Source organism: Lolium perenne, chromosome 5 (assembly GCF_019359855.2).
Source record: "Lolium perenne isolate Kyuss_39 chromosome 5, Kyuss_2.0, whole genome shotgun sequence".
Taxonomy (NCBI): domain Eukaryota; kingdom Viridiplantae; phylum Streptophyta; class Magnoliopsida; order Poales; family Poaceae; genus Lolium; species Lolium perenne.
Window position 1 is genome coordinate 236,933,599 of NC_067248.2, and position 8,603 is coordinate 236,942,201.

The 8,603-nt window shown below is 51.2% G+C and overlaps 1 pseudogene; it reads right to left on the bottom strand.

Moving 5' to 3' along the window:
* Window positions 1-6,118: 6,118 nt before the first annotated feature.
* LOC139831770 (uncharacterized) lies at window positions 6,119-6,680 on the bottom strand (annotated as a pseudogene).
* Between the last annotated feature and the right edge of the window lie 1,923 nt (window positions 6,681-8,603).

Sequence of the window (8,603 nt, forward strand, 5' to 3'; positions counted from 1 at the left end):
TATGTGATTGTTGGACGGCACCCGAGGATTCGGTTAGCCATGGCTTGAGAAAGCAAAGGTGGGGAGGAGTGTCATCATAATAAAACTAAAATAAAAAGGCACACCTTCATGGTATGAGATTGTTGGCAGGCACCCGAGGATTCGGTTAGCCATGGTTTGTGAACGAAAGGTTGGAAGGAGTGCCACCCAAAAATAAAATAAAATGGGAGCCGCTCTTTGAAGGTTTGCCTGGCAAGGGGGTTAGAGTACCCGCTACCATTCGTTGACAACAACATACACCTCTCAAAACTTTATTTTTATGCTCTCTTTATGTTTTCAAAATAGAAGCTCTAGCACAAATATAGCAATCGATGCTTTCCTCTTTGAAGGACCATTCTTTTACTTTATGTTGAGTCAGTTTACCTACTTCCTTCCACCTTAGAAGCAAACACTTGTGTTAACTGTGCATTGATTCTTACATACTTGCATATTTGCATTCATCATATTACTTTGTGTTGACAATATCCATGAGATATGCATGTTGAAAGTTGAAAGCCATCGCTGAAACTTATATCTTCCTTTGTGTTGCTTCGATGCCTTTACTTTGAATTTATTGCTTTATGAGTTAACTCTTGTGCAAGGCTTTTGATGCTTGTCTTGAAAGTACTTTTCATGAAAAGTTTTGCTATATGTTATCTATTTGTTAGCAACTATAGATTATTGCCTTGAGTCACTTCATTCATTTCATATGCTTTGTAATAGTATGATCAAGGTTATGTAAGTAGCATGTCACTACAGAAATTATTCTTTTTATCGTTTACCTGCTCGGGACGAGCAGGAACTAAGCTTGGGGATGCTGATACGTCTCCAACGTATCCATAATTTCTGATGTTCCATGCTTGTTTTATGACAATACTTACATGTTTTGCTTGCACTTTATGATGTTTTTATGCGTTTTTCGGAACTAACCTATTAACAAGATGCCACAGTGCCAGTTCCTGTTTTCTGCTGTTTTTGGTTCCAGAAAGGCTGTTCCCCCATGGACTACGGGTTCTAGCAGTAGCTAGTTGGTATTCTCTCCTCCATGTACTTCAATACAATGATCTCATGAGCTGCCTTACATGATTGAGATTCATCTGATGTAATCGGTGTTGTGTTTGTTGGGATCCGATGGATGATACATTATGATTAGTCTATCTATAAAGTTTGTGAAGTTATTGTTGCTGCAATCTTGTTATGCTTAATGCTTGTCACTAGGGCCCGAGTGGCATGATCTTAGATTTGAGCTCTATACTTATTGCTTAGATTGTATCTACAAGTTGTATGCACATGTCACTGTCCGGAACCAAAGGCCCCGAAGTGACAGAAATCGGGACAACCGGAGGGGATGGCGGTGATGTGAGGGACACATGTTTTCACGGAGTGTTAATGCTTTGCTCCGGTACTCTATTAAAAGGAGTACCTTAATATCCAGTAGTTTCCCTTGAGGCCCGGCTGCCACCGGCTGGTAGGACAAAAGATGTTGTGCAAGTTTCTCATTGCGAGCACGTACGACTATAATTGGAAAACATGCCTACATAATTAATAATCTTGATATTCTGTCTTAATGCTTTATCAATCCTATCAATTGCCCAACTGTAATTTGTTCACCCAACACTTGTCACTTGTTATTGGAGAGTTACCACTAGTGTAGATCGCTGGGAACCCCGGTCCATCTCTCATCATTATATACTTGTTCTACATGTCATTGGAAGTAGTATCAACTATTTTCTGGTGCCATTGCTCCTGTGTTACTATTGCTACTGCTACTGTGTTACTGTTACTATTGCTCGCATATTACTGCTGCTTTCACATCACCCCTGTTACTAGTGCTTTTCCAGGTGCAGCTGAATTGACAACTCAGTTGTTAAGGCTTATAAGTATTCTTTACCTCCCCTTGTGTCGAATCAATAAATTGGGTTATACTACCCTCGAAGACTGCTGCGATCCCCTATACTTGTGGGTTATCACTTCTCTCCCCATGCTTGGAAGTACTCAGCTGCATTCTGGAACAAGGCATCCAGCCGTCTGAAGGGGTCAATGATGGAAGGGTCACAAATCCAAGCTTCCCTCAAGGTCTCCTCAAACCCCTCCAGGTTTAGCCAAAACGACTCAAATTTGAACCTTCTCTTTGGCCTAAAAGTCGCACTCAACGAAAGGTGGATCGGGGCGTGGTCCGAAACCGATGAGGAGAGAGCTTGGAGGATCGCATCCGGGTGCATGAGGTCCCAGTCCACCGACACAATGGCTCTATCAATGCGCGTGAGGGTTGGCACCTCTCTCTCATTACTCCACGTGAAACGCCTACCATGAAGGTAAAGGTCCTTGACCTCGTGTTCAAGCACAAAGTGTCTAAACCTCGACATGATGAATCTATCGAGGCGATCATTATTCTTCTCCTCCGCATAAAGGATCATGTTGGAATCACCAAGCAACAACCACGGCCCTGGGCACAAACTCCTCCTCTCCGCAAGCTCCCTCAAGAAGAGAAGCTTATCATCATGCGTTTGCGGTCCATAAACCGTGGTTATCCACCATCTATTGTTGTCTCTGGGCACTACCTCCCCCGTCACCGCATATGAGTCAAAACTCACATGCTCAATATCCACATAGGACTTTTTCCAAGCTAGGAGAATCCCTCCTCTCGTCTCAAACACAGGCACATACACATGACCATCAAACGATGGCCCAAGACATTGCATTACCAAAACATCATCGATTACATTCAGCTTCGTCTCCTGAAGGCACACTATGCTAACTCTAAGACTAGCTACGAACTCACGCACAACATCTCTCTTGGCTGGATCGTTCAGACCTCGAACATTCCAGCATAGAATCTCAAACATATAATCCATAAGGAAACCTAGCTAAAACTCCTCGCCGGCCCTGAGCACCTCAGTGCGCCGCCACTGCCCTCATGCAGTGCTCCTCCCCCTCGAAACTCGAGGGCAACTCCTTGCCGAAGATGGCTGCCAGGACTCAGCTGCGGCTCCCTGACTGGCGAGTCGAAGAACTCCTGGAAACGTCTGAGGTCACCATCACTCACTGCTAGGTTCTCCGGGCAAAACCCCAAGGCCTTGAGTAGCGTGCTTTCCGCAGCCGACGCCATCTTGACCTGTGTACCGGCCCTCTCAGCCATCGATCTCCTAGTCACTCTCCTAGGGGTAAAGGGTTCCGCATCCGCCCTGAGCCCCGTGGTTCTCTCGAACTCACTTAGCAGCGGTGGGGCTAAGGCTTTTAGGATCGAGGAGCAAAACCGCTTGATCTTAGCCAGCTCAAGCTTCTCTTGGTCAGGCACCACCACCTCCACTTCTGGCCCTAGCTCACGGCCCTGTTGCACCACCTGAGTCTCAGTGCCATCCATCCCACCGGGTGACCCCTCCACCTCCTCCAGCTGCTGGGCCAAACCCCTGGGCACCATTTGCATCAAGCTGTTGGGCCCCGTGTAGCCAGAACTTGCTTGGCCCGAGGCCAGATCGTCCACCGCCTCAGCGGAGCTGGACCCGCCCAACTGACTCCCTGGCACGACCGACTCGGCCTTGTCACGCTGCCCAGCTTCGGAAACGGAGACACAGAAATACTCCTCCACCCTTCCCCGAAAACCAACCTCTCCCGCTCTTTTCTCCATGCACGTGGGCCCACCAGAAGACGCATCAGAACCTGCCCCCACAGCGCTGTCGGCCACAACTCCAGAGGCGGACTCCTGCAGCGAAACCGATGGGGACAGGAAGCTCCTGTTCACCTGCCCCACCTCCTCAACGTGCCTCTCCCTCATAGGCTCCAGAGCCTCGGGATCCGCGGCAGGCAACGTCTCTGGCGCATCCGACCAAACGACCCGGTCCACACCCAACTCCCGCGACTCACGAGTGGCCACGTCGCCCACCACCAACGACTCTTTCTCCACTGGGCCATGCACAAGCGCGCTACGAGCCGAAGCAACAGCAGCTTTCTCCTGCCCAGCCTCAGAGACCTTGGCAGCTTCCGCAGCCAAAGCGACTTTGTCAGGCGCGGTCCTGGTTGACCCTGACAGGGCAGGGCCAGGCCTTTGACTGGTGCACGCTGTTTGGACAGTGAGTGGGACAGGGCTGCCCACCACCAGCAGCAACAGCCTCTTCTCCGGTGCCGGCGCCGACGAGGAAACTCCGCAGGACGCCGCCGAAGAGAAACCTCCAGGGCCTCGCCGGCGATCAGGCACTCCACGCCGCCAGGCAAGGTCCCTGGAAATCCTCCGCGAGCCTTCCCCTGCTCTTCCTCCGCGCCCACCGTCACCATCTCCAAACTCGTTAGGCCCAGACTGACCACGGCCATCACCGCCTCTGAAACCTCCGACGAGCTGGCGCTCCTCCTCCTCCACTCGAACCAGATGAATAAGGACACGGTACTGCAGCGTCTTGATCGCCTGCACACCTGACCCAGGAACATCGACCACCGCCGCCGCCGTCCTTGCAGGGGCCGCGCGCACTCCTCCTCCGGGAACTGGCTCCGGGATCGCAAGCCTCCGCGCCACTGGGATAGCCTCCAGGTCCGACGTCCACGCCGTCAACTTGAACAGGGAGAGGTCCCTTCTCTCCTTCGTCTCCGGTGCAACAGCGTCTATTGCGCAGCTCTTCCCCAACAGATCCTCAACCACCGAAGTATCCCACGCATGTGGAGGGAGCCCTTCAAACACAAGCGAGACCTTGCAAGCCATCGGCACCATGACTGCCTGCGCCTGCCTGTTCCACGGGCGAAAGGACAGCGGCGCTCCGGCCACCAGCACCGCGGGCATCGCCGCAACGTGCTCCCTCAACTCCAAGGACTCACAGACGACCAGAAAATCCTCCGGAGCAAACGCGTGGACGGACACGGTCCCCTCCGGCACACCGCGCCAGCGCAGCGCCGCCGTCACCTGCTCGCAAGTCACAGCCGGCCTACGCCCACCGACGGTGGCGACCAAGGCAAGCTGGAGCCTCTGCTCCAGGTCGCAGAAGCCCGCCGATCTCCTGACGATGCACAGCATCGGCGGCCCCGTAGCCTCATCCAGGCCAAGCTCTCTGGTGGCCATGACCGGCGGCTCGACAGCGAGCGGCGGCCAAGCGCCCATGGGAGGCAACCTCGAAGGGGCCAGCAGCGGGGGCGGGGGAGGAGTTGCTGACTGCGGGAGCGGCGGTGCATGCGGGAGCGGCGGTGGTGGTGGAAGCATGGGCGACGCCGCCCGCCCTCTCTGCTCAGCCTGGCGCGCCAGATGCCCGTGGCGCACCCGCTCCGGTGACCTGCGCCTGGCCATCTTGGCGAGCGCGAGCTGCCTCATCTCCTCCTCCGATGACGGACTGCGCGGACGCTTGCACTCCAACGCCGGGTGCCCTTTCTGCCAGCACCTCATGCAAACTTCAGCATTCGTGCAATCTCTCTTGCGGTGGCCCGGCAAGAAGCATCGGAAGCAGATGCCGTGCATCTCCTGCGCCGCCGCCGCTCCCCACCCAACCGCACCGGCTTCGTTCCTCATCTCCAATCTCCGCGTCCACTTCTTGCCCTTGGACGGCTTCGGCGACTCCCAAACCAGGCGGTCCTGGACGCGCGCCCTTCCCTCCGGTTGCTCAAGCTCACCAACCTCCAGCCGCGGCGCGACACTGCCTCCAGACAACGCCGACGAAATACCCAGCCCGGACACATGGTCATGTCGCCGCGGCGACAACGACGAGCCGGACTCAGGGCTCCCCTCCGGGGCCCAGCGGCGCGAGAAGCCCGGTGGGTGCGAGGCTGTTGAATCCATGGCTGAGGGAGGGAGCTCTACGCCGGCGAGGCGCCCCGGCGGCGGCGGCGGTGGGGGGAAACCTACCTGGACACGCGCGGCGGCGGTGGAGGAAACCTTCACGGTGAATCCTTTGATGTAGCTTTGCGCGACCTGCATCCATGCCTCAACCTCTCTCTGTTCTTTGATTAACTTCCGGCCCGTCCAAGACTCGAGCAAACAAGAACAATGCGGGATAAAAAAGACCATGTGTTCGTAAGTGTGATTATTTATTCATTGGTGCTTAGTTTAGTTCATAAGTAGGAAGACATTGGCACAGGTTAGTACGGTAGTATATAACTATGGAATAGGAATCTTCCAGGATTTCATTTACAGAACTCGATCGCCAGCGAAGAGCCAGTCGTGCACGTCCTTGTACACCTCCACCTTGGCCCGGCCGAGTGTGACCGACTAGTTGCCCCGGAACTTCCACTGCAGGTGCTTCACCGCCACCGCCTCCTCGCCGTCGATGCCAATCGCCATCTCCGATGCACTCGATCGCCACGTCATGCACCGCAACTTGGTCGTGGAACCGTACCTTTGCCGCGAATCGCCGCCGGCCGAACATGTGCTCGCGCCGCGCCACGGGGACGGCGGCGAGGGCCGGTGGCGCGCTGGGTATGCCCACCGTAGCACGGGCTTCCGGAGGTCGCCGAGGACCAGCACCACCTCGCCCCGCAGCCTCCACGGCGATGTAGTACCCGCCACACGGGTCCGGGAGGCCCGCGGCCACACCGTGCCACCGCGTGCGCCGCAGGTTCCAGAGCACGCGCACTGTCGTGCCCGTGGACGCACCTCCAGAGAGCTCAACGCGGTGGGAGCCCGCGCTCCTCCAAAGATTATATCTTTGAGAAGCGTCATAATGAAATTTAGACAATTTGATAATGAACATGTTGCTCAAACTTGGGAAAGAATGAAATCTTTTGTAAAGAATTGTCCCACTCATGGACTGACTACTTGGATGATCATCCAAACTTTTTATGCAGGACTAAATTTTTCTTCAAGAAATCTCATGGATTATGCTGCTGGAGGTACCTTTATGTCCATTACTTTGGGGGCTGCAACTAAATTACTTGATGATATGATGATAAATTATTCTGGATGGCACACCGAGAGAGTTCCACAAGGTAAGAAGGTAAATTCTATCGAAGAATTCTCCTCCTTGAGTGATAATTGATACTATTATGTCTATGCTTGTTAATGGTAAATCTCATGTTGATCCAAATAATATTCCATTAGCTTCTTTGGTTGCTCAAGAGGAGCATGTTGATGTGAATTTCATTAAAAACAACAATTTCAACAACAATGCTTATATGAGTAATTTTGGTAGCAACAATTATAGGCCATATCCTTCTAATAATGGTGATTCTTATGGCATCTCTTATGGTAATTAAGGTTCCACCATAAGACTAAACGTATACGATTAATGCGGACTCATTTGGAAAATGAGTGATGCGTGGAGATGCAAATGAATTGCAAAATACATATGTTTCTGAGTGTGACAAGTTCGTTGACTGATACCTTTCCCATGAGCTAACATGATAAGCACCAGAAGGCCACAGTGTTAAATCTTTACAAATGTAAACTAGATTATTGACTCTAGTGCAAGTGGGAGACTGTTGAAGATATGCCCAAGAGGCAATAATAAAAGTTTTTATTATTATATCTTAGTGTTTATGATAAATGTTTACATCCCATGCTATAATTGTATTAACTGGAAACATTAATACATGTGCATTGTGTGTAAACAACTGGAGTCCCTAGTAAGCCTCTTGTTAAGCTAGCTTGTTGATTAATAGATAATCATGGTTTCCTGATCACGAACATTGAATGTTATTAATAACAAGATCATATCATTAGGTGAATGATGTGATGGACACACACCCATAGTAAGCATAGCATAAGATAAAGTCATTAAGTTCAACTTGCTATAAGCTTTTGATACATAGTAACCTAGTCCTTCGACCATGAGATCATGTAAATCACTTACACCGGATGGGTACTTTGATTACATCAAACGCCACTGCGTAAATGGGTGGTTATAAAGATGGGATGAAGTATTCAGAAAGTATGATTTGAGGCATATGGATCAAGAGTGGGATTTGTCCATCCTGATGACGGATAGATATGCTCTGGGTCCTCTCGGTGGAATGTCATCTAATTAGCTTGCAAGCATGTGACAAGGTCACAAGAGATGACATACCACGGTACGAGTAAAGAGTACTTATTGGTAGGTTGAACTAGGTATAGAGATACCGATGATCGAACCTCGGATAAGTAAAGTATCGCGCGGCAAAGGGAATCGGTATCGCATGTTAATGGTTCATTCGATCACTAATTTATCGTTGAATATGTGGGATCCATTATGGATCTCCAGGTCCCTCTATTGGTTATTGATCAGAGAGGAGTCTCGATCATGTATACATAGTTCACGAACCGTAGGGTGACACACTTAAGGTTCGATGTCGTATAGTAGATATGGAATATGAGATGGAGACCAAATGTTTTTCGGAGTCTCGGATGGGATCCAGGACATCACGAGGAGGTCCGGAATGGTCCGGAGAATAAAATTCATTTATTGGAAGTCATTTTCAGGGTTACCGGAAAAGTTTAGGATTTTTCGGTATTGTACTGAAGGTTCTAGAAGGTTCCGGAGGGTACCATAGTGGGGCACCTATCCCGGACGACCAACATGGACCGGAGGGGTCACATAGGCCCACATGGGCCAAGCACACCAGCCCCCAAGGCTCATGTGGCTGGATCAAGTGGGGGGAAGTTTCCCCCCTTGTTTTGGCCGACCCTAGAGCTCGGAGGA